Genomic DNA, 21,908 nt, shown 5'->3' on the forward strand with positions numbered 1-21,908 from the left:
TTGTTTCTTTCTCTCTATATCCGTTTTCCAATCAATTTATCTCTTGATTTTTCGATTATATTTTACCTGAACTTTCAGACAGACTTTTGTTGACAAAAGGAGACCCCGACCCCGGCACCACCCCCACCCCCAGGACCTCTTCCGCTGTAAGCCGCTTCTTTTTTATAGATAATATTAGCCGTGTTTTTTTCGTGTGACGAGTGGCTGAGTGATGTGATGGCGGGGGCGTCTGATGGCTGCCCCCAGAGATGTTGTCGACAGAACGTTAAGCGGGATTAGGACTTTCGCTTTGCGCCGCTTTGTTTCCGAATACCGTCAACATCATCAACAAGGTGACATAAGAGAGCAAGCAGTAAGCAAATAAAAAACACACACAAAACAGAGAACAACAGAAGAGAAAAGAGGGGAACGGCAGAAGACAAAAGATGGCAGACATGGCCATATTTTGCATATGGCTTTAATGGCAGCTTAGCGGCATAAAAATAGCAAAAATCTCTGGGAAGGGGGGGGCCCGGGACAAAGGACAAAGATACTTGCGCACAAAGTAGCTCTTGTCTCGACAGGCTTGTTGTCTGCATGCCACACGCTGCCTCGAGGCGGCCAAAATGCGCGCAAAACTTTGAGCCAAAGCCCAAGCCCAAAGCCGTGGCCAAGAAGAGGAAAGGGATGCCATGTAGAGGAAGGGAGGAAGGGTAGCAATTGGTACTGTCGGCTGAACAAAGTTTTTAATTAAAATAACCGAGCAATAAAACACCGCAGCACAAGAAAACAGGCAACGGGAGGGCAGAAGGCAACGGAGCCGGGGCTAAAAGGGAAATTAGCTGCGACAATTTCTCCTGGTCACATGTTTAACGCATACGCAGGACGAAGAACGAAGGACGGAGTGCTATGGGCTATGTCCTGCGACACAATTAAAATTTAACAGCACCCGAACGCCATTCGTTTGCTATTTTCTATTTATTGTACAATGTACAAGTACACGGGCTGTCGTCTCTCTCTCGCTGTCGTCTCTACGCTCTTTGAATATTTATAGCGAAAAAGGTCAATGCAATGGCCTTGAACCCTTCGTCGCCTGGTTTCACGCCTGAGCTGCTGCTGGCCCTCTCGAACAGACAAAGGACCTCCAAAAAAAACAGCAGCCTGGACCAGCGGTTCGCTCATTAAAAAATCATAAATCAAACTGCAGCTAAAGGCCGCCATTCATTTGCGCCTTTGCGTAATGAAAATGGGGATATTCTAAATGGGAAAAAAGTGTCCAAAAGTGAAATTTAAAAACTAAGATTAAAGCTTAAGTGAAAGGGAAATTTCACAGAAAGGAAAAACCGTGATGATGCGTTGGCGTGTGGCGGCCCCAAGCTCTGCAGCGGGATTGATTGATGACATGACGTCAATTTGCCGGAGCCACTCTAGTGGCCCCACAGAGCCTCCTCCCACAGACCCAGCGAGTGGGTATGCAAAGGGAACAGGCTCTGGGCACGGGCAAGGATGTGGACAGACCGAGAGGGACCACCAAGGGCGTGACCAGACATGAGGCCCGACATTTGCGACGGCGTTGACGATGAAAAGACAATGAAAAAGGCATTAAAACTGCGGTCAGTCCGGGGGCACCACAGAAACGAAAAGAATTATCATACAAGACTCTGAGCGACGAGCAGGAGGACGAGGATGAGCAACGACTCTCGCCTGGGCTGGGCGTTGCTGTGGTGCATGTTTTGGCTTGTTTGTGGGCGTGGCAAATAATAACAACATACAAGGGGCCACAAAGAAGCAACGAAATGGAATGGAAGGAATGGAATAAAACCCAGCCGAATTTTCGCATTGATTTTGCGAAGTTTCGATGGGGAAACCAAGGGGCTGGAGGTCTCTGGGAAAACCATCGATGACATCGATCGAATTACCACATGTTATCCTTCCGCATCCCCCAATTTCACTGATGAAATAATTCTAGCACATTGCCGGGCCCCCATTTTCCCTGACCGTTCGCGTACAGCAATAATAATAAAAATATCCTTCCTGTTTATTATCTGCGTAGACTGAAAGCGTTATGCAGGATTAATAAAGTTTTATATTGTTATGGTAGTTGTTGTTCGCTTTCGCTCCTTCCGGCCAGGGGCTGCCACGAAAATTATGCATAATTGGTGTCACCGTCAGACCCCTCCCCCCACACATGGCCTCCCCTGCGATCTGGTTCACTCTACTCTCATTGGATCACATCCCAGGCGACACGAATTTCAAACAGAAAAAGCATTTGACAAAACGGACACATTCCTGGGGGCATGTGTGGCAGCCTCGACGGCCTCCTGTTTAACGAACATTTTGCCGCACAGACACCTTCGGAATTATGCAAACATAAATTAAAGTTTCATGTGGGGACAATGCACTGGCTGGTGAAATGAAAAAAACGAATAAAAGGGAATAAAAATGAAATTTTAAAGCACATACCAAAGGGGCAGACAAGTCGATGGCAATGGCGCATCATCAACAAGAACGTTGTCCCTCCTCGGTCTCCTACATCATGTTCCGGCTCCTGCTGCCGATGTTGCCGATGCTGCCACTTCGACTACGGATGGGGATGGGGATGTGGATGTGGCTAAGACTGTGGCCTGAAACTGGGGACTCGGGGCTAAGGACTAAGGGCCCGTTCGGCATGCCCGGCACGTCCTCTAATGCTGCGACTGCAAAGATAAAAACCAAGGATATAAACCATAAGAATCGGCCCGGCAATTACTTCGAGTGATGGCTTTCTAATTTAGGGCTTAATTTGTGTGGATTTAAGGCAGCGGCAGCCAGAGCCAACAAATATATATTTTTAAGCAATGCCATTCAATTTCGGGCCGGAACACAGGTAGAGCAAGCAGGGCATGGCCCAGCACCTTATAGCCACGAAAAGCACACCAAAAAAAAAAAGGAGGAAAAGGAGGAAAAGGTGGAAAAAGGAGAAGGAAATGCCCTCTAGCCAACGTTACGTATACGACGCCCCCCCCCCCCAAATGACATGTACATAAATTTAATGCTAGAAATGTTTGCTCCCGCCCCTTCGCTCCCCCCGACACGACACGACCCTGTCTGCGCCTGGATTCGTGGGTGTTGATTTGGGTCCCTTTTTTGTTGGTTGGGCACCGTCTCGAGGCACCGTTACATTTCCGCTCTGGCTGCATGAGTATCCGTTTCCGTTAGTTGATTTCACGCACTCAAGTCCGACAAAAAATAAAGTAAATTAGAAGTGCACGACTCCCCGAACCCGAACCAGAACCAGAATCAGAGCCAGAACCAGTTGGCGTACATTTTTTAGGCCATTAATTGCCTTGCCTCTCGAAAATCTCTAAAAAGAGACGGGCGAAGAGATGGTTTAATGCCAAAAGCTGGCCGCTTTGGATTGAGCCAACTTAGATTGTTTCCTTATGAATTAATTCTCAACTTAAATCTGTTCATGTCCTTTCAAAACTAACAAAAAATAAAGCCGATCCTTTTGGAGCTGCTGTCCGAATGTGGGATTTAAGGCTTGTGCACTTCCATGTGCAAAAAACATTCTCGAATTGGCAAACTGAAAGTCAAATCAAAGCCACAGTAAGAGCCATGGCCAGGATGCCACAAACTACAAAACGCACGTCGCACAATGCCGTTCGTTGTTGTCGTGGATGCTGTTGGTCGTCCTGCCTGTCCCGTCTAGGCAATTGCATACGCCAAAGGGAGAACGAATGGAAAAGCTCACTGCTGGAAGGCAGATAGTACTGGGTTGACCATCCACCAGCCACCACCCACCAGCCACCACCCACCATCCACCAGCCACCACCCACCAGCCACCAGCCACCATCAAATGGGGTCTCCAGAAGCCGGGGGAGAGCAAGTGTTGCTGTGAGGGGCACAACAATACACAGATGGAAATGTGCAACGCAGCGACGCTCCAAATGACACAACTGTCAAAGGGCTGACTGTTCCTTTCGGTTGGCATAGTCGCCCTGCAGGGACGTAGACATGGATGTGGATGTGGATGTGGATGCGGGCCTGGGAGCCAGCTAAATGCCATTTCCAGCTGTATTTTTGCACTAAAAGCTTTTGATAATAGGTAGCGTCAATATTGTGCCATGCTTTAATAACAATGAAAAAGGATACAACAAAAAAACAGAAAACGGAAAAGGGAGAAGGGAAAAGGCAGAAGGGAGAAGGGAAAAGGGAAATGGGAGAAGGGAAATGAGAAAAGCAAAGCCACAGAACACTAAATTCATTCTCTGCATTTGACGAATGAAATCGAATACCTTTTAGAAAGGAAGAGAAACAGAATAACCACATAAATTCATTTGCTGTGGGCGGGGAGGGGAGGCTGCTGCTACCCCTTTTCCAGGGTCATACATACAGCATTTCTCGTTCTATTTTTTTCTTTTTTTTTGGCAAGAGCCAGGCTGGGTGCCCCCTTCCCCGCACTCCCCTTTGCCTTGTGCCATGCTGTCTGCCTCTGCCCGGCATTTACACAATATAAACTTTACTCGTACAATCATCGCACATACGGCGTGTATTCGGGGCTATTGGTATTTGGGGCACGTAAAACATCAACGCATAAATACAGAAAAAAGCACGCAGCCAGGACTCGCAGCCGCAGTGGCGGAAGGAGCTCCACGGAGCTGGAAGTTGAGCCTGTCGAACGGTATGGCAAAGAAATGCCGTTTGCCGATCAGAAGACACAACACAACAGAATGCAGAAGCAGGAGCAGCATCAGGACATGGTGGCACAACAGAACGGAACATCGAAACATGTCGAGGCGCTGGAACACGTAGCGTGGGTGACTGATTGGAGTACAAGGACTGCAGAGTGCATCCGATTGGAACTGGTTCGCACAGCAGCCAGCAGACAGCAGCCAGCAGCCAGCGATTGTCGAGCCATTCAACCAAAAATCTGATTCGAAGAGAATTCCGTTGTCAACTATTCCACAGGAGAGAGGATACATAATGTTCGGCTATAGATGTATAATTGTATTTGTCAGCCTGCCTGGTCACTGGTTCACGTCGATTCCTTCGGAAATGAACTGGCGATCGGAGGGAGGCGTGAAAGATCTTAAGCTCTTAAAGCGGCAAAATTGCAATCAAACAAATGGAATATTGACTGGAATCCAATTTAAAGATGTTCCCATCAAACTATAATTCTTTCGAATCCCAATATATCTCTCATGTAAATCCCTTAAGACATTCCGTTTGGCAACCCTGGCATATGTCAATATTTAGAACGAACAACAGCCCTGCCGTGTCCCTTTTTTCCCTTTTCCTCTTTTAGGGGAAATTCAATTTGTTATAATTTGAAAATTTCATTTTTCGTTATGTAAATGCGTTCGATAAGCCGCACACAGACGAGTGCCCAAAACCGAAAGAGAAACAGAAATAGAAACACGGCTGAAGCAAGCAAAGAGTAGGGAAGCGAAGGGCAGGGGAAGGGAAAACATGTGTGAGGTGTGTGGGGCAGGAACAAAGGAGTATAGGCGCAACAGAAAAGCAATTTGTGGCAGCTTAAATGTCAATGCGAAACAGCCACGATTTCTGCCACAATCGGCATTAGTTTGCTGGCGACGTGGCCGTTAGTTGGTGCCTCTATATGGTAAGCACCCAGGCCTCGGCTCGCGGCTATAAATAGAGCACGTCTTGGATGGTTTCTGGTTTCTGGCTTCTGGGTTTATTTTTAGCCAAAGGGCGTGCCGGGCCCCCTCGGCTTGTAGGTGGCCTCAGGTTGAGCCATAAAAACAAAAGTTCTGTTCGGGCAGCTAAAAACAAATTGCAAACAATAAACCCAACAGTCGCTGAAGAGCGACGACTCCTACACATGTAGTATGCCATCACGGGGGAGAGATGACATGTCTTGGAGGCGTGGACTGGAGTCCTGGGGGACAGGACACTGTCCGGGGCGCACACGCCCCTCCACAACCATCGCCCCAATCAGGTGCCAAAAACTTCCATCGTCCGCCTGAGCAAATTGTCAATGAATTGCCCTTTGGGAGCCACCCAGCCAAGCCAGCCAAGTGAGTCCTGTCTGTCAGTGTCTGTGCTCCATCCTCCGCCCACCCTGCTCTGTTTGCCGTCCATCGATTGTTTCTACCTTCACAGACGGCCAGGATGTACACATGTAGGGATACACTTGTGCAGGGGTGTGTGTTTGCTTTTGTTAATGGCGTCCGTTGTTATTTGGTCATTGATTCGAGCATCCAATAAGTGAAATGTCCTTGAGCAGCAGACATTTCCATTGCACCTTCTGTCTGTCTATCTGTGCCTGTATCTCCTGTACAGCCCCTTTAGGCCAGCCTAATTTATTAAGCCGCACTTCAATTTCATTGCCTGCCACCTATTTTCTGTCAAATGAGAGTCATAAGTTTTTATCCTGCAACCTCTGGCTGCCGTCATCAGATGTGCCCTGCATTTGTGCGCTGATTCGACTCAGTGCAGCATGGCGTATGATTAATATGTACAAATCGCGTTAAAGCCTTTCACGGCCCAAACCCGACCCGACCCGACCCGACCCGAACCGACCGGTCTCCGAGCAGGCATTAAACCCTAATCCAGTGCTACATCTTTACGGAGTCCGAGGCTTCTATCTGCCACATAAAAGTATACGATTATTATTATTATTGTTATGTGCACAATTGTTGGAAAAAGAGCAGCCAGCAACAACAACAGAAGCATTTACTCGTAAATGGAAGCCCGATGAAATTTTGGCTCAATAACTCAATCAGATTTCGACACAAACACACCCGAACGGCGGGAAGGGGGGGCGCAGGGAACATTTTGATGCATGGCCAGGGCAAAATAAAATACACCAAAAAAATATAATATATATATGGAGTCTCGTACTCTTGCGATACAGGGAATGGGATGTGGGAAAGCCCGCAAAAACGAAACGGAAATACCCTTTAGAAGGAAGGGACTGCCACCCTGCCCACTCATCCATCAGCAAAGCGATCGAATTTCGGCGCTGCCAACTTGGGTTTCAGTCGGAAGGCGCCTCAACTGTACCACTTGGCGTTGCCACTTGGGTTTTCACCAGAGATGCCACCCGAAGGAGAATATTTAGAAGGAATTCAGGGATTAAAGTGATCTAATTTCGGTGCTGCCAACTTGGGTTTTAGTCGGAAGGCGTCTCAACTGTACCACTTGGGTGTGCCACCTGATCAGGCACCACTTTGTGCTGCCACTGAGGTATATAGTGGAGATGCCACCTGCCACTCGGGCAAAATGTCTCTCTCTCTTTCACCTTTGGGGCACTCCCCAGCCGAATATCATAAAAAGGCTGTAATACCCTCGATGTCAGTGTAATAAATTCGTGTTTCCCTGGCTCTTTGGCCATCCAATCCCACACCACGTATATATTACAAAATCGATGAATCAAAGTAAATTACCAGAAATAAATGAGATAAAATATGTGTAAGCGTGGTCGCCCCCGCTACCTGTGCCATGTATATGGATGGTCAGGGCCTGGCTGCCCCACAATTTCCGTTGATTTTCCTTTCCTTCTTTCGCGCTGACTTAGCCACAGTTAAACGCGGGACAGGATAAGCCACTAGTTGACCTGGAAACAGCAAGCGGTGTGGGTGTGGGGGAGGGGAGGGGACATGGCGGCTTGCTTTGGATTGGCAATGGCAGCGTTAAGCTAAGCCATTGCAAAATGCTGCTCAGGTGAATGGCAGCCACTAAAAACCGTGCGGTATGACACGTCGCTCACTCACAACACACACACACACACACACATGAATCTCTCTCTCTGTCTCTGTCTGTCTTTCGCGTGATGCAGGAAATTGAAAAAGTTTGTATATGCCAGACATCCGTTTCAGCTGTTGGTCCCGCCGGTTCCCGTTCGAGTTGAGTGCGCTCACTAATTTAATAAGCCAAAGGCGGAGAGTCTTGGCCACTTTTTAGTGCTAGACACATACGATCTAACAGCACACACACCAAATTGCCACTCTATTCTCTTCTGGGGCGGGAATTCTTTCGGGCTTCCTTTGTCGTTCCCCAAAACTTGTTTGCCAGTGTAATCATATAAATATACGAGTATTCTTCGGCCTGCGACTGGGCGACTGAGCGACTGTGTGCGTGCCAAAAACTTTTGCGTGTTTATTAAAAACTTGGCCCAGTTTTTTTTCCTTTTTGTTCGCTTTGGGTTTTCCTCTCTGAACAACACGTCGTATACGCAATGCGTTCTCGTAAATATTACTATTGTCTGGTGGGCGCGAAGCGCAAAGTGAAATTCACGGTCATTCATTCGCCAAATGAAGTGCTTACCCGATTTGCTTTTCCCTGGAATTTGCAATGAATTTATTGGAGGATTTGCTGAATATTTTCAGGGAAAACAGTTGAGGCAGCAACAGCTGCCACACTTAAAGCGATTTCGTGCCTTTAAGGAGCTCAGGAAAATGCCCTGGAGGGCAGAGCCGAGCACTGTGCAGGTAAGCTTATTGCTTTGTCTCGATTCGAATGGACGGATAGACGGATGGACGAATGGATAGATGGTTGGCTGGGGAGCACAGCGACTATGTGGACTGTGTGGACTGTGGGGACCATGGGGACTGCACCCGCAAGTCCCTCCAGGCAGTGTCCACTTCTGCACACATCATTATTATTATGTGGCCGACCTAGTTTGGGGTACGGACTGGCGCGGTTCCTTGCTGTTTAATTTATCGCACAAACGGGCTAAATATGTTTGCTTTGCCCTTGCTCCTTCGGCATAATAAACTCATTAAAATGCAGCTCGCCGCTGGACAACTCGTGGGGGGGGGGGGGGGAGAGCTGTCAACGTGGGGCTCCGCTCCGCTCCGCCGCCATATGGCTCCGAGTGGCTTGTTTTGACGGCTATTGTGGTTTGCATACGCCCACCTTACCCCCACACCCTGTGGGTGCGGTCCCATTCCCTGCCACCTTTCGACCAAGTGGGTCAATGTGCTGTGAACTGATTTGTGTCAGTCTGGTGCTTGTGGCCCGCTTCCTTATCCGCAACCTGATCGAACCGAAGGAACGGCTTTAAGTGGCCCCCAGAAGATGCCTCAAGTTTTGGTCTGCTCATCACGTTCCTTAAGGCCATATGTCCGCATAGCCATAGCCATAGCCCTAGCCCTAGCCACAGTCGCAGATATCATGCATAAATTGAGCAGCAAAATCGATAAGGCCAAAACCATGTGTTCCATGGAACGGCTGTGGTGCTGGTGGCGCTGGTGGTGGCTCGTAAATTATGCCACGCCCCTGCCATAACGAGGCCAATAATTCAGGAAATAATTCTCGCTACATTTTGCTCCCTTTTTCGGCCTTATTGCTGTGGCCCTCCCAAAAGAGCCTCAAGTTTGTTTCTCTCTTTTCAAACATTTTATGTTTATGTTTGGTCCTTCATCGACAGCCGAGCCGAGATAAAATAGTGATAAAAATTTTAAATTTCTGATTTTACTCCATTCAAATTTTGTTTGGGCAAGTTCAGTTTTTTGGGGGGGGGGGGCACAGCGCGCGTTTATTGACGGCGACACAACTGACAAACAGTGAATGACAAACGTTTGGACGACAAAAGGCAGCAGCCATCAACATCGAAACATGGCTCCAGCGGCAACAACAGAGCGGAGCATGCTGTAACTTTTTATCAAGTTATTAACTTATCTAATTCGATTATGGGTACCGGTACCGGTACTGGTGCCAGTCCTGGTGTCCTGGTGGCTGTGTATGTGGTGTGTGGAGGCTCCCGGGGCTTCCAGGCAGCCCGCCCGTTCGTGTCAGACGCGTTTACATAGCCAGCAATTCAATTAGAAATGTGGTAGCAGGCGGCAGGCAGCAGGCGGCAGGCAGCAGGCGGCAGGCAACAAAACACAGAGAGTGGAGGGCGCGCGAACAGAACAGCAAAAACAATGGGCAGCACACAGTCAAAATGGCTGCCTAGACAAACAGAAGGACAGACTGACACACTGACAGATAGACAAAGAGAAAAGGAGAGACAGCGGAGACAGAGAGGAGAGAGGAGAGCAAACAGAGTGAATGACAGACAGGCTGGCTGGCTCTATCAAAAACGCTAAGCAACAGACTGGCAGCCAAGGACACGAGCTGTGGCAGTGTGGCAGTGCGGCAGTGTGGCAGTGCGGCAAGGAGATAACTAAAAGGCATCTCCACGGCGCCTCGCTTATGCGGAAGTGTATTCATGATGTTGATAGGAAGATGAGTTAAATGAACATCTGCCAGAGTCTATGCTAAATGGAGGTAAATGTCCGCTTCCAACCCCCTGCCACCCCACCATCCCCCCACCCTTATGCAACACATTTAAACAAATACACATACATATGTATACATAATTCATTTAACCCGAATTTCTGGACCCCATCCCGTCTCCGTCTGTTACATTTTTTTTGTATTTTTCTGCTGTCAAAGCCCATTAAACTGTCTCCGCTTTTGGGTGGGGGGAGGGGCGGATAGACAGGCCCCTCAAAAATAAAAAAATATATATGTATGTATATAAAAAATGAAAAAGTTGGCCATTTGTGTGGCTCCGCCCCGCTGGCGCGCCGCTTTTGTCAGTTATAAAGTTTTTAACCTTTATAGAGTGCGGGCATTGTTGTTGTTTCTGCTCGGGCGCTTTTCCTTTTGCCCGAACGTGACCAGAAGTTGGCACATCGTATATAAATATGGGGAGAGTTTCGAAAAAGAACAAAAAAAACACACACCCACCCACACCCACACATCCATACATATGTATGAGCTGTTGGCTCTGTAAAAGAGAGACAATGTCAGATTAAGTGGAAATATAATAAAAATGTTAAACGAGAACAGGCCCGAAAGAAGTGAAGCTGATGGAGGCAAAGTTTAGTTGGCAGTCCTGCGGCTGAACGGGAACCAGTTCATGGCCGGAACCACAAAGAACGGCAGCCCCAAACGTGGCATAGGGTACATCGTATTCGGTGCGGGTTTGTGCCAAAGATTTTCTGATTGCTTATTTTTAATGGCATTCCTTTGTCGCAGAGTTTTGGCAATTGATTTGCACAGGACTCCGACCTGATGGTGGGGGCAAAGGCAAAGGCAAAGGCAACGGCAAAGAGCAACACAAAATTGTACATACAAAATATGATAATACAAGTTGACAGACAATAGCTGCTGCCGCCTGACCCCTGGACCGAGCCGGGCCGAACCCAAGCTCCCGGCAGCCATCGGCCATCGGCCGTCGGCCATCAGCCATCGCCTGGCTGGTCTGCGCCATTGAGAGTTTTCCAATCAAACTTGTATTTCGGACCAACGTTATTGAAAGCAGCTTAATGCGGCAGTAAGCTGTCCATTATGCCACAACATGTACACGCTACTTGGCCACGCTACAGGAGGGCACGGCACAAGGGGCACACGGGGCAGAGGCATTCAAATTTCTGGGCCAGGAAGGTGGCAAAGGGATGGGAATTGGTGGGTGGGGCCCCTTGCCCCTACTCATGCATTATGCGCATTGTTTGCCAAACTGACAAAAGCAACTTTTATGTTGTTCAAAATTTGGTTATCTACTTTGTAAAAAAGTTGGCAATAGACTTCCCCACTCCCCAGCTCCCCACCCCCCCACTCTCTTGCTCGTGTGGCGCTTCATTGGTGGAGAAGGACCAAGACACTGTCCATGGAGTACAACGCATAAATCACGCATCTCTCTCGGGTGAGACAGGTGCCTGTCCTCGGCCTCGTCCACGTCCTCCTTCTGGTTTAGTTTGGTGTGGTCCTGTTTTGGTGCGTGGTTGCGTGTAACTGCATAAATATGATTGATGCTTTGGCCCAATGGCAGAGGCTTGTACGATTCCCAGGCAATGACAACTTCAATTACCATTGCCAGGAGGCTGGGCCCAGAGAGAGGGGGTGTGGGAGCACCCACACACACAACATCTAAATCATCGGGACAAGTTTGGAACACCATAAATGCCTAAAACGTCGCATTGTTGCGCTCGAATTGTGTCGAAGAAAAGCGGAGACAATGGGCCCTGGGCGCAGGAAGCAAGGCAGGCGCTCTCCCTCCCTCTCTCTCTCTCTCTCTCTCTTTCAGTCATTGTTACAGCAACAATTTCTTTTGTGTATTTGGTATGAAAGCGAATAAAACAGGCCTTGTGCCTCCATCGGGGCCTCCGCCTGCTGGCAGTGCCTTCTGGCCACCCGTTTAAGCTTTAAACGTAATGTTTGCTAATATAATTAAGCGATTTGGAGAGCCTTCAATTTGCCATACCACCCGCTTAAGGATTTTTTAATTAATTTTTGTTGTCTTGTTGGTTTTTCCTCTCGCCACACCCATTACCCATACGACGTGTGGGCCTGGCTTTAAGGCCACACAAGCATCGAGCATCAAGCAGCAAGCAGCGCCCCGACCATCGGCATTGTGGCCTCATGGAAAATGCAAGAAAATGCTGAATAAATCAAGAGATGAGCCGGGGGTTTCGTGTAGCAAATTAAAGACCTCATTGAGCTTCAAGTCCCCCCCCTCGGGCGACTTGACTTGGCTCGGACGGACACACAGAGAAGGAGAGACAGACCTGGCTGACTGACTGACTGATGGACTGACTGGCTGACAATGACAAGGACACCGCCAAGAGTAAACTAAATGCTCGACAGTTGCAACAGACGGCAAACAGAGGGCGGGAGGAACGTTGCCGAGCCAAGACCAGGGCTCTTGTCGTGCTGCTTCCGCTCTTGTCATTCGCTTAAAAGTTTATGCCTCGTCCTCGCCCTCTGCCGTTGCCGCTGCCGTTGCCACTGCCACTGACAGGCATGGCGCAGCGAGCAAGTTGAATCTTTCCATGTCGCATCTTGAGTACCATGCCCCTTCCTTTTGGCGCCTTGTTGGCTTTCTTGGCTTTCGTCTTTTGCCTTATATCCGGTGCCGCAACACTTCCTTTTTACAATTTAAACTAATAAGCCAGCCAGGCAGCCAGCCAGCCAGCCAGCCAGCCAGCCAGCCATCGTGCCTTGTTCTGGGCCAACAACGTCATCGTTCTCATCATCATCTTGCTCATCAGGCTGGCATCGTTTTCAATTTTCGTTTCGACGCCCATTTCATTATGTGTCTGCCTCTCTCTCCCTCTCCCTCTCTCTCTATCACCATCTCACTCTTTATCTGCATCTGTCGCTGTCTGGTTTCCTTGCATATTCGATAAATTTAAATTGACATTTGCCATTTCACAGGAGGATCTGATATATGTCCTGGACTAGAGCACATCTTTGAATGCACAGGCATGGGGGGGGGGGGACCCAGGACCAAGAGTATCCATGGGATTTTTGCATCTTAAGGACACTTCATTAAGCGACTCGAGGGCTGGCAATTCATTAGCCCACAGACCACTAGATGGCATGTTGCCATCGGTAGCCCCAATCTCTGTACATTCCTGTACTGTGCACACTTTTCGTCCTGCCCCTGCCCCTGCCCCTGAACGGATGCCCATTTGCCACTTGTTGAAACTCAATTAAGTTGGAGGAGGCGTCTCTCGGCACGGTAAAGTGTTGCGCCTGCAAATGTCAAAGGAAGCGCACAAATATTTGCAGATCCTTGCCAGCGCACTCGAGAGACAAAAGCGCAATCAAAATGTCAGTTCAGCAATAAATTACGAGTACAGCCACCGAAAAGTCAACTTGTCTGCATAAGAATGTACACTCTTTCCCCAAAAGGACTTTCACGAGAGGCCGTGGGACATTTTTTAATAATTATTATGACTGGGCGCGAGTGGGCGTCAGGGGGCGGCGAGGGGCGGCCCAGGATCTGTGCATAACGTTTCACGCAGTGGAACTGTCAGTCCTGCCAACGTGTTGCTAAGAGATGGTTGACTCCGTGTGGCATTGTCCTGGCTTTGGCAGTGGCTCTGGCAGTGGCTGTGGCATCACAATGTTTACGTTATCTCATTTAACACTTGAAAAACTTTTCCACACACACACACACACTTCTCCAGAGAGAGAGAGAGAGAACAGAGTGTGTTTGCTGTCTTTTAAGTAGGTTGCTCTGCCCCACACCACGCCGCGCCACGCCACCCTGCCATGTCTGGGCTCTCATTTGCACATTAACAGTGTGAAAAATTATGATTGAGCCATAAAACAGTCAGCTGCGCCCACGAGGACCCAGGCACCAAGCACCAGGCACCAAGCACCAGGTTTACTTAGGTCCTGTCTCCAAGGAATTGTCACATGTGTGTGCCCCCTCTGCCGCCTCGAAGGAGAAAGTTTTTTTGCCTGCTTTTTGGGAGGCGATGCTTTCAAAGGGAAAACAAAAGGAAATTTTCACTTTGTTCTGGCTTCCGTTGCTTGCAGCCGATGCCGATGCCTCCGCCGCTGCCTCTGCCGCTGCCGTTTCCACGCTTTCCCGCTTTCCCGTTTTCCCGCTTCGCATTTCCCAGCTCTCGCTTGAGCAAACAAAAGTTAACCAGGCGTTGGTCCTGCTGTTGCTCCCAGAAGAGTCACAATTAAAACTGAGAGACGGGTCTACCAACAGTTTTCCTCATTGTTTTGCCACTTGCCTTCCACTCGGTGTTGCCTTGTGTCACTTTCATGCAGCACAGGACGCTGCCTCGCGGTATCAATAATGAATGAGGAGCAGAGCTCACAAATGCTTGGAGTTGTCGGGTCTCGCGTTTCAATTGACTTGGCCCGACCATTAATAATCCACGGGGCATATAAATCAATCATGCGACAAGCTGATAAACATCCAAGCAGCTCTCACACAAATGTGTATCCATCGGAGAGTGCGAGCAAACAAAAACATTGCTGCAAGACACAGAACGCGTCCGTGTCCGTGTCCGTGTCCGAGTCCGTGTTCGGTAATTTGGTTTTGTCTGCAGCAGCATTTATTGGATTTTATGCCACTCGGAGGATTTTATGACACCGACCAGACCAGACCAGACCAGAGCACACCAGCTGGTGGCTATTTTTAGTTATCCCCGAACTCTGCGCAACAGTTGGAGCTGCTGGAGGCGGAGGCGAAGCCGGGGGTGGAGCTCGCAGCTGAGCCTAGAGCTGAAGCTGTGGCTGAAGCTGTGGCTGAGGGCTGCAGCTATTTATAGACTGAAAAGCTCTTGGCCAGAGCGGGACGACTACATACATACATCTATGACTATGTACATCTATGGTAATATATAGCTTTGCCGTTACGCATGAGTGGAAAGAGTGCGAGCCGAGGCATCTATGCATAGGGATTCCACAACTTGCATCTAAAGTTTTAGGTGCTTTATGGCTTTGGGGGATACAACTCTATGAAAATATTGCCCCAAGGTACAGTCGCACAAAGATTCATTCCAATTGAATTGAATTAACCTGAGATGCTCCTTGGCAGGCAGCTCCTGCTCTTGACTCTTGCAATTTAGTTTTCCGTGGAATTCCTTTTCCATAGTTCATGAACAAACGTCTTGCGTTGCCGGGCGAAATCCGATTCCGCCGTAGAGAAGGTTTCGCTGGCACCGAGCAGCGTGTCCCTGGTCCCTGGTCCCTGCTCCCTGTACCCTACTCCCTGGTAAAGTATGCCATGTTTTGGCTTAACTTCTACGTACTGCTTAGCGGATGAAAATATGCACTGCTTCTTTGCATTTCAAATGTCTGGGAGAGTCCTTAAAGTGCTCCTCCCCCTGCTGCTACCCCTTTTGCCGCCTCCCTTTTCGTTTTTCTTTCTTTTTTTTGTTTTCTTGCGCACAATTACGCAACAACAACAATACGCAATACAATAAAAAAAAGGTAACGAAAGCTTTGCCGTAATCAGAAAAACGTAAAAATTTCCTACAAGCAGGTAACGAAAATATTTGAAATTGCTTTTTGCTTCCCCCTATGCCTAGCCCTGTGGCCCCCGAAACCATGCCCATTCCCATTCCCATTCCCATGCCCCAATCCGATCCGACATTTTTCCGTTTTGCTTTTGGCATTCCGTCTGCCTAATGGCATACACTTTAGGTTTCGTTTTCGTCTGGTTTTATTTATTCTCCCCCTGTCTTACGACTCTCTCTCTCGACTCTTAACGACATTGTGGACACATCTTTGGCCGACATTTCTTGCTGTGTTTTGTTTTGCTGGAATGCGGGAAACTTCAGCGCCTTGATAAGGCTAATTGCCCATTTCTGATGTAGTACAGTCGCACCCTTCATAATTCCTCAAAGGATGTGGCCCTCCTCAAGGGTATTTCTAGTTCGATGCTTCGAGTTCCGATTCAGGAATTCTCTTTATTCCGCCTTTTGGCTGTCGCACATATCGAATTCTGATTTGACGGCGACACAACACAAATATTTGGGCACACAGCAGGCGGCGACATAGGTCAGCGCAGCGTGGCACAAATGGTGGGGGGTGGGGGGTGGTGGTTCGGGGGATGGTGTTTTGGGGGGTGGTATATTGTACATGAATGAAAGATACTTATTGTCGCATATTAGAGCAATATGAATCGAATACGTAAGCCCATTGGCATGGCAACCTTGACAAGGAGTCTGCTAGTACAACAATACGTATACGTTATACGTATACGTATCGTGTCGGATTCTCCCAAGGCGTGTGCGCTTCATTACAACAAAGCCAGATGAGCGTGGGCATTATGCATGCTATTCATACAACATGAATGCATAATCCATGGAAATTGATTCCATTTGGCATCATTTATGAGCTACTCGCTGAGAGGTATAGCAAATCGAAAAGACAATCGACAATTGAACACGATTGGATTTTGCCCTGCTCGCTCGTAAAACAAAAATCTTTAAAAATCTTTAATAATCTAAAATACCATAACTTTTGTTAAATTGTTTCCCGCAAATACAAATTAGTCTTTCCATTTATACAAAAATATTTATGCAACAAAGTTCTGACCACCGCAAAACCAAATTTGTTATTGTTCGTGATGTAAAAGCCATGTTTTTTTCCCTTTCCATCTCCGACCCACGACAGACAGACCACAGAAACCACAATAAAATTCTTGAAACAAACAAAAAAAAGACATCATGGCATATGTCAAAAACAACCGGGGGTGGTGGGTGGTGGGTGGGGGTAGGGGGAAAGCATTAGTTCCTCGACCAAACTATAAACTAAAAATAATGAAAACAATAATTATAAGCCGGAAAAAGTTATGCTTCTGGCCCTGTCAACAGCAATAAACATTTTTCTTCCAATTATTTTTCTATTACTGTTTCAAATTTGAGCTGACAGTCGGGAGAGATGGGCCGGGGCAGGACGAACTGGTTTGTCCTGCAACCTTTATGCAAAATAGCAGCAGCAAGAGGCAGCAAGAGGCAAAAGGCAGAAGGCAAAAGGCAGAAGGCAAAGGGCAAGCGAAGCAGTTCCTAATGAAATGTCCACGAATGTCTTTGATGTTGTCCCCGAATTCAATGGGGCGGCGATGGACACTGTTTTGGGAGAGTGCTTCCCGTCCAGGGGGCGGGGGGCGTTGCCAGGACGAGCAATAAAGCAACACAAGTGGCAAACGGAGAAACGGAAGCAAAATGGAAATTATGATAAGAAGTTGCCGGAGCATTTGAGAACTGGACAGTCATTAAAATGGAACTGGCACACAGCAAATTATGTAGTCAACAAATATACAGCTTTAACAAAGAAAACGGAAAGGCATTCAGGCACCGAAGAGCGTAACCCCCTTTCTACCGTGCAGGGCGGAAAGGGGGGGGGGGGGGGGAGAATGTGGGGCAGGTGGCTGGGTGGCTGGGTGGCTGGGTTGTTGGTTGTTAGGTTCTTCTGGCACCAAAATATGTCTCGATGTTAAGTGCTTCATTTAATTAACAAAGTTGACATGAAAGCCCGTGGCCCCGAGCCCCGAGCCCCATTGTGTGTCCCGCACATTCACCGATTCGGGGCTTTGTTAAGGTATACCCTTCGTATACCCTAACCAATAAGCAGGGGCTCTTCCTGCTCTATTTGCCAGACAATTTGCTTGTATACCATTTTGTGCTATATTTTTCTAAGAGTATCGCTACGGTATGGGGTTCTCCTTCAGTTATTCCGCTTTTCTTTTGGAATCCAAATTGTTTGTTTTGTCTATGTAATGGAGGAGCCATGGCACAGCAGATGGCGTGGGACAAAGTGGGGCACTCGTCGTCCCGCCAGGTGTGCCAGGAATTACTTTGGTTAATTTGATTTCAAAATTTGCATTCCCCCGATAGAAGTGCAATGCGAATGTATGTATGTATGGTACATACGTATGGGGTATGGGGTGTGGGTATCATCTGCGGTTTTTGGGGGGCGGAGGATACAGATTTTGCATAAATTTAATTAGAGAACAACAGTGGAACAGAACCAAATTGAAGTTGAGCTTTAATTAACTCTGGATGGCCCCATCCCCCCATCACCGTGCCTCTGCCAGTGGCAGCGTCGCTGGCGGCCCTGCCTGTTGCTGCCACCGAAGCTATTGTTGTTTACGCCATACCAGTATGATATATAACTTTATGTACGACTGATTGTACATGGCTATACATATTTGTTATTATATTTCCCCGAGAGCCCCCTACAACCATAAAATCCGCAAAAACAGCAGCTGCGTGTTTCACAGATACAGATACAACGAATTGCATGTACATATGTTTGTATGTACCGATATGTGTACCATTTAATACATATTATATGGGGATAATATAATAGTTTGCCTTGATAAGACTGCGGTCATTAAAGTCGCCCAGGGCCACATCAGGCGGCCAGCTCCACCTCCCTGTCGCTCTTCCCCCTCAATATTTGTTTGCCGTGATTAAAGAAAATACGCCTCAGAGATTTCGACTTCTGTTGGGGATTTATCCTCGCAAATGCTAAAAAAATATTGATTCACGAATATTTCATGACTCTATAATCTTAATAAAACATACGAGTACGAGTACAAATGCGAGTACGAGTATGAATACGAGTATGAATACGAGTACGAATACGAATACGAGTTCGAGTACGGGTACAGAATATTGTTATATTCTTTTCAATGGAAACGTGTTCTAGTATCCATCGCAGCTGAAGGGCACCCGAGTGTTAATAATAATCACAATAAATTATTCATTGCAGGCGAGCCACACGCCTCTAGAGCACTCACTTTAAATAAATAACAATGACTGGCATTCCATAATTAAAGAGCAATAAATACTTTGATTCGCGTTAATTGTAAGAGTACGGGTACGTGTCCCTGTACGTGTCCGTGTACGTGTGCGAGTGTGGCGGATAACAGGGATGATACAGTTGAATGCCGTTGGCAGATTGTCGATAATTTATCGAGATTACATCCGAGGACGAGAAGAAGCATGGTACCGAACCGGATCTGTTCAAGGACTCACCACTCACCTGTCTCTGCAGCTGGTTAAGTGATTCTCCTCCGCCCCTGCTTTGGATGATTTCCCCTTTAACTTTTATGGCCGCATAAATTGGCACACGGCTTGGTCCTGTGCTGGTCCGGTTCCAAAGTTCTCCTCAGGTCCTCGGGTCTTCAGGTCCAAAAACTAAAAATTCGAATGCAAATTCGTGAATTCCTCGTGAAGTTTTCTCTTCGCTTTTGTGATTTTCTTTTGTTGTTGCTTCTGCTGCCTTTATGTGTGGATTCGTTTTTTTTTTTTTTGGTTTTTGTTTTTTTATTTTCCGTACTCGTTATATTTATTTTAGCATAATTTTGGGTTGTGCACTTTTCCGTTTTCCGTTCTCTGAAACGGCGGTGGTTTTTCAACTTGAAAAAAAAAAAACAAAAAACATTCAGAGCATATTTAATGGGGCATGACCAAGGCTGAGATCGTAAAAGAAATGGTTATGTTCTCTGTGTGTGCTGTGCAGAGTGCACTGTGCTGTACTGTCCTGTGTACAGTGTACAGTGTGCTTCGTGCTCTCTGTTCCGTGTCCTGTGGCAGTATTCTATGTGTAATGAATGGTCCTCTATGTGCAACAGTTGGGGGAATGGGGAATGGGAATAGGAGAATAGTAGAATGGTAGAAGTGGATGTGGATGTGGATGTGGGGGGATCGTCTGGCAAATGGATTTTTATTTTATCGCCTGGCAATAAAAAGCGAAACTGCAGACCGCGCAACAGTTTGCAATTATGTGCAAATGCAGCGTGACATGAACGACCAGATCCTGCTGGTTTCCTGGGTCCCCTCTTCTATCTCTCCCTCTCTCTCTCCCCCTCTCTCTATCTCTCTCTCTTGACTCTGCATGCAATTTGCTTTTAATTGTTCTGCCACTGCCACTGATACTTCTACTGTCCGTGCTCTACCTCTACCTCTACCTCTACCTCTTTCAATTCTTAATTCAATTCAATTTGGTTTAGTTTTGTCGTATTTTAGTTGACTTTAGTTGGGTTATACGTTTCATTTCATTTCATTTCATTTTGGCTCTTGGTTGGCCCTTCGCGTCGCGCACTCACTTCGACACCTCCCTCGATGGGAGGTCCTGACGACTGACTGTCCGACAAATTGTCACTTTACAACTTCTTTGAGCGTTACCTTCTTCTCCTCTGGGCTGTGGCTCTGTGGAACTGTGTTCTCCTGGCTCTTTGGCTTTGGCTTTGGCTTTTGCTTTGGCTTTGGCTCCGTCCTGCTCTTGGATGGATAAGGGCTACTACCTTCGGCGACGCCTGCCAACAGCGAACTGAGCTGCTCCAATTTCGGGCTTCACCTTATAAACGGGTCTGTGGCTGTGCCTGTGCCTGTGCATCGCACTGTTGCTGCTTCTGCTGCTCCTGCTGGTGCTCGTGCTCCAGTGCTATCCTTAAAAGCGAGTCCTCACTGGCTGCCGCGCTTCCAGCTAGGCGTTTGTCTCTGATAAGAGCCTGCCATGGTGTGCGTGTGTGAGAGCGCACACACAGAGAGAGAGAGAGGAAAGCTTCGAGAGAGGCCAGCGCACAGTGGGTGAAACGGCCAATCTTCGAAACTTCGAAAACTTTATTTTCTTGTAATCTATTCGATTAAACACATTTTATCTTTTTAATATATTTATAGAGCTGTACGCTCTCAGAGTAATCACAAGTTCATAAATTGTTTTGGCTACATTTAAAGGTAAAATAAAAATAGTTGTTTGCATGTTTATCATGTGTTTTTCCCGAAATAACATCGTAGAACATATCCACAAATATTTCGTGTATTTCTTTAAGACTTGTCTAGGCTAAAACTAGTATCGGTTGGTAATTGGGTTCGATCTGATCATGAAAGACTAGAATGCCATTGACTTTTCTTGCAGTTTTGTTCTATATATTTTATTTAGTTTTAATGTGCACCTCAAAGCATTTACTTTTCCCATTTTCCTAGAATTCAGAAATTTTAGGTATGCTTTAAAGTTTGGATCCGACCAGAATATGATTCTAAATAATATGTTATATATTGCATTATTTAAAAAATACAAAACTTATTTAATTTTTTAATTACCATCAAAATTCTACCATTTACATAATACACATAGGAAAAACAGGAAGAAGTTATTTTTTTACTTTCGAAGGTATTGTTTTATGGATATATGTACATAGATTGACCGTGTCACCCACTGTGCAGCAGCGATGTTCTCTTGAACAAAGCTCTGGCGGAGCTAAACCGTTATTTCAAACTGAAATTGTATTGGGGTTATCTCCAAGAAGGAATTTGTTTGAAAATATCAATCAAAGATTTTAAATAATGTTTCCTTTAGATTGAAAATGATAGTAATTTGCTTTTAAGTGAATATTACATATAATCTATTTGAATTGATTATATACTAATTAGGGAAAAGTTTATATTATTCCACATCGAATAATTTCGAGCCGAAATTTTAAGCAAATTTAAGCCAAAAATTTCATAAATAATAATGAATAATTTCCTTTCTGCATAAATTACTTTTTTGGACAACATCGAAATATTATCCCCCTCCCTCGAGCTCTCTCCGCTGCCGCTCCCTCTACCGCTCCATTACGACGGCTTTGCATCAGCTGCGGTGGGGGTTGGTCTTGAATGAACTCCCTCCTGTTGCATATGTTGCCAGGACAAAGGGCTGGCGGGGGGGGGAGGGGGCCATCT

General features: G+C 47.0%; 1 protein-coding gene across 6 annotated transcripts in view; it reads right to left on the bottom strand.

The window, feature by feature from the left end:
- The window catches only part of unc-13-4A (BAI1 associated protein 3), a 54,117-nt gene that overhangs the window by 26,056 nt on the left and 6,153 nt on the right, over positions 1 to 21,908 (bottom strand). The window contains exons 1-3 of one of the 6 annotated variants that reach the window (XM_015188277.2): positions 20,370 to 20,545; positions 19,225 to 19,379; positions 2,443 to 2,675 (exon numbers count right to left, since the gene is read on the bottom strand). The gene's annotated coding sequence lies outside the window, so the exon portion shown is untranslated. Of the gene's footprint in view, positions 1 to 2,442; positions 2,676 to 19,224; positions 19,601 to 20,369; positions 20,546 to 21,908 lie in introns of those variants that run through there. The other 5 variants (XM_033384667.1, XM_033384668.1, XM_033384666.1 and 2 more) reach the window with 5 other exon arrangements.

This window comes from Drosophila pseudoobscura, chromosome X (genome assembly GCF_009870125.1).
Source record: "Drosophila pseudoobscura strain MV-25-SWS-2005 chromosome X, UCI_Dpse_MV25, whole genome shotgun sequence".
NCBI classification, from domain to species: domain Eukaryota; kingdom Metazoa; phylum Arthropoda; class Insecta; order Diptera; family Drosophilidae; genus Drosophila; species Drosophila pseudoobscura.